The sequence below is a fragment of the Halichoerus grypus genome, chromosome 8 (genome assembly GCF_964656455.1).
Source record: "Halichoerus grypus chromosome 8, mHalGry1.hap1.1, whole genome shotgun sequence".
Taxonomy (NCBI): Eukaryota; Metazoa; Chordata; class Mammalia; order Carnivora; family Phocidae; genus Halichoerus; species Halichoerus grypus.
In genome coordinates, this window is record NC_135719.1 from 127200149 (window position 1) to 127205243 (window position 5095).

Sequence of the window (5095 nt, forward strand, 5' to 3'; positions counted from 1 at the left end):
CCCCTCACCCTCCTGCTCTCACCAGCCCTGCCCTGGTGGCACCCACCAGGAAGACCCCAGGCTTTTGCTTTCAGCTCCCAGGTCCCCAGACCAGGTGGAACCCAGGCAAGAACACAGATTTGGGGCCACAGGGAGTTAATCCCTCCTTGATTTATTCATTCTTTTACCAGCTACTGATTGCTTGCCCACCATCCACCGGTCACTGCACAGGGTGCTGTGACCTGGGGTCAGCTTCCGGAAGACAGACAGGCTCTGCACCCGTGGAGCTGCCCTTCCCAGGGGCTGGAAGACCCCATCCATGCTTTCTGTGTCACGTTGGGCAAGTCGCTTTCCCTCTCTGAGCTCATCTGCAAAATGGGGCCCATCATGCCCACACTGCAGGGATGCTGGTGTGGATGAGACCCTATATTTGAAGCATTTACCTGGGTGCCCAGCACACAGTGGGGCTAACTAGGCAGTTATGACATAAATGTCTGTAGGCTGCTCACCTTTCCCTCCAGCCTCAGAAGGAGCCCAGTAACGATCACATTCACAGATGAGGAGCCCCAGGCTCTGGACCCTGAGGCTCGTTGTGAGGCAGAATCTTACTGCTGACCCAGTTCAAGAGACCGGCTCTTCCGTCATCAGGCCTGTGACTTTGGCCTCAGTTTGCCCATTTGTAATGCGGGACTCATCCCCCCAGCACTTACAGGAGGGAGAGGACCTGAGCTGATGGGCAGTACCATAGTGGACTCTTGGCCATTCAGCTCCACCCTCTGGGCCACCCCCAGAAGAGCCTAAGGCCACATCCCCCAGGCCTGGTAAGACTCCACCCAGGCCTCCCCATCCTGGCCTCCCTCTCCAGAGCAACTAAATTTTTCCCTACGATATGGGTTTCAGCAGTTATCTGTTGATCTGATTCAAATTTGATTTTCTAAGCTGGTCTACCCTAACCAAGGGGAAAGGCCCCTCCCAATACCTATTCAGGACCCTGACCCCTCCACTCCCTATTTGTCTCACACCCCCACCCCCCTCACCCCAACCCCCGTCAGGCCCGAGCTGGTGTGCAGAGGCAAGAACCTGATTATGTGACCCACCCCAACACAGCACACCAGGCCAGTTGTCACAGAAGGAGCTCTGCCTGAGGTCCTCAAGGTCAGCCCGAGAACGGCCGTCCACAGCCTCAGCACAAGGCAGGCCTGCTGGGGGACAGGAAGGTCAGCTGGGCTGATTACGGGTGGGAGCAACATGCCCCCAAACCCACACTTAGGGAACCAGCAAAAAAGGAGAAAAACATTTAAGAATTTCGTATTTGATATTTCAGAATATGCGAAACTACAAAGTAATCATCATGGGAAAACTCAAAATGTTGGAGCGCTTCCTCACACTTACTTTGTGGCCTAGTGTTGATATTATTTTGTACGGCTCCTGGTGGTGGGGATGGCCTACTCGTTTTGGAGTTTGGTGCCTCTAGACGTCTTCATCAAGGCCTGGGAAATGGAAGTGGGCACACGGTCTGTGGGATACCCCCAAGCCTGTCCCTGGAGGACAGAGGGAAGATGTCATCCTCTGGCTTCCGTCAGACACCAAAGGAGGTGAGCTTAAGTTTGGCTGGAGGTGGTGCTCATGAGTTATCCAGGATTTTCTTCTCTCCACTCTTGAATCTTCTGCTTCTCGGGCTAGGTGTCTGTCAGGGTGCACATTTATACCAGGACGGGGCCTACAGAGCAGCTGATGGCTGTCATTTGTGGGTGAGAAGTTGATAGGCTGGGAGGAAGCTGTTGGGGGTGCCTGGAAGGATGACAGAGGACATGCAGAGATGAAGAAGCTCCCAGCCAGCCCAGCCCCTGAGCTGGAAAATCACGAACAAAGGATCCAGGCAAACCATGAAAGAACAGGACAGGCAGACTGACAGGCCTAGCAAACACATCCCCTGTGAGGAGGTCAGAAAACGCTTGGACAGCAGAAGGAAAGGATGCAGATGGCAGGAGAGAAGGTCTGAGGATTTCTGTTCCATTCTGTTCTGTTCTCTGCTTTTTTATCTGTTCTTTCCCTCCCTCCCTCCCTTCCTTCCTTCCTTCCTTCTTTCTTTCCTTTCTTTTTAAATAGACTTCATTTTTTAGAGCATTTTTCAGTTCACAGCAAAACTGAGCAGAAAGTACACAATTCTCACACACCCCTGCCCCCGCCCCCAGCCTCCCCTGCCGTCAACATCCCCACCAGAGCAGTGTATTTGTTACAGTCGATGAACCTATGTTGACACATCATTATCACCCAAGTATGTAGTTTACATGAGGGCTCACACTTGGTGTTGCACATTCTATGGATTTTGATAAATATGTAACTGTACATATCAACCAATATGGCATCATACATCATAGTTTCGCTGCCCCAGGAATCCTCAGTGCTTCACCTATGCATCCCTCCCTCCCACCTAACCCCCAGCAACCACCGATCTTTCTACTGTCTCCATAGTTTTGCCTTTTCCAGAATGCCATATAGTTAGAATGTATTTAGCCTTTTCTGATTGGCTTCTTTCACTTACTAAATGTGCATTTAAGTTTTCCCAATGTCTTTTCATGGTTTGATAGCTCATTGCTTTTTAGTGCTGAATAATATTCTATTGTCTGGGGGCGCCTGGATGGCTCAGTTGGTTAAAAGTCTGCCTTCGGCTCAGGTCATGATCTCAGGGTCCTGGGATGGAGCCCCACGTGAGGCTCCCTACTCAGTGGAGAGCCTGCTTCTCCCTCTCCCTCTGCCTGCCGCTCCCCCTGCTTGTGCTCTCTCTCTCTGTCAAATAATAAATAAAATATACTTTTTAAATATTTTATTTATTCATTTGAGAGAGATAGAGACAGAGAGAGCATGAGCAGGTGGAGGGGCAGAGGAAGAGGGAAAAGCAGACTCCCCACTGAGTGGGGAACCCGATGTGGGGCTCGATCCCAGGACTCTGGGATCATGACTTGAGTGGAAGGCAGACCCTCAACCATCTGAGCCACCCAGGCGCCCCTAATACAACCTTTTTAAAAAAAATATTCCATTGTCTGGATGGACCACGGTTTGTTTATCCTTTCACCTACAGAAGGACATCTTGGTTGCTTTTAAGTTTGGGCAGTTATGAATAAAGCTGCTATAAACATCTGTGTACAGGTTTTTGTGTGGACCTAAGTTTCAGCTCCTTTGGGTAATACCAAGGAGTGTGATGGTTGGATTGTATAAGAGAGTATGTCTACCTTTGTAAGAAACCACCAAACTGTCTTCCAAAGTAGCCATACCATGTTGTGTTCCCATGACTAATGAGCAAGAGTTCTTTTTTCTTTTAACTTTTTATTTTTAAAGATTTTTATTTTATTTATTTGATAGAGAGAGAAACAGTGAGAGCAGGAGCACAAGCAGGGGGAGTGGGAGAGGGAGAAGCAGGCTCCCTACTGAGCAGGGAGCCTGATGTGGGGCTCGATCCCAGGACCCCAGGATCACGACCAAAGCCAAAGGCAGACAGACACCTAATGACTGAGCCACCCAGGCGCCCCTTAACTTTTTTTTTAAATGTAAGCTCTACACCCAATGTGGGGCTTGAACTCATGACCCCAAGATCAAGAGTCACATGCTCTCCGGAGTCAGCCAGGCAGGTGCCCCGAGTGAGAGGTCTTGTTGCTCCACTTCCTCACCAGCACTTGGTATCATGGGTGTTCCAGAATGTGGCCTTTCTAATTGTGTGTACTAGTATCTCACTGTTGTTTTATTTTGCAATTCCCTCATGACATAGGATGTGGAGCATCTTTTCATATGCCTATTGGCCATCTTCTTTGGTGAGGTGTCTGTTCAGGTGTTTGGCCCATTTTTAAAATTGGGCTGTTTTCTTATTGCTGAGTTTTAAGATTTCTTTGTATATTTTGGATAACAATTCTTTCTCAGATCTGTCGTTTGTAAATATTTTCTCCCAATCTGTGGCTTGCCGTCTCATGCTCTTGAACCCCAGCTTTTGAGCTGATGGTTCCAGCCCTTGACCGAACCAGATGTGGTACAGGGTTTAGCCTTTTTGGCCCAATTCAGGACTCTTCCAATGGGCAGTCGTTGCTCTGGGTGCCCCAGGGGGCTGGCAGAGACCTTATCAGATCTTCTTGGGTCTGATGGCCCCCACCCAATCCTTCACAGGGGCTGCTCCCACTAACCCCTATGCAGACCTAACTCTCAGGCTCTGCTTCAGACCCAACTGACTAGTGCTCGGGAGAAAAGAAGTCAGAGTGATGGACCAAAGAGAGACTGGAGATGCCGATTTTTTTTTAAGTTTATTTATTCTAGTAACCCCTACACCCAATGTGGGGCTCAAATTCCATGACACCAAGAGCAACAGTCGTCTGTTTTTCCAACTTTTCCAACCGATTTAAATTGGGAAGTCAGAGAAGGCCCCACAGATAATGTCACCATTTGCGGCTGAAACCTGGAGCCAGGACAGCATCCTGCAGCAAAGGGGTCCAGGAGAGGGAAGGTCAAGTGTAAAGGCTCTTGCCTATGTGGCTGAGGCAGAACGTGCTAGACGAGCGGGAGGGGATGAGGCCACAAACTTCCAGAGACTGGAGTGGAGGCAGGCCATCGTCAGAAGTTTGGACTTATTCCAGATGCAGTGGGAAGCCACTGGAGGGTTTTCAGCCTAGAAATGATATGGTCTGATTGACATTTTTAAAAGTTTGCTCTGGCTGCTAGGTGGAGGATGGATTACAGAGAAGCAAGAGGGGAAGCAGGGAGACCAGTTGGACATTTTACTGCTTTGGTTAATAGAAATATCCCAGCCTAGCCGTGTCTCCCCTGCAGACAGTCATGGGGGCCAGGTGCATAGACTCCCGTGCACACTCACTGCAAACCCACACACACACCTCAGGTCCCCCACACTCACGAACACCCACAGCCTGTCCTGGACACGCGTGCACATGCATGCATCATGCCCCCCCCCCCCACGCACAGAAACGGATAAGGCTCATGCACATAGGCTGCACCCGCAGAGACATTTTCATGCACAGGCAAGTACGCACACTCCCATTTATGCACTTCCTTACACATATATGAGATACTTTCCTCCGCACACACATACAGCTACACACATTCTACGCAGCTACAC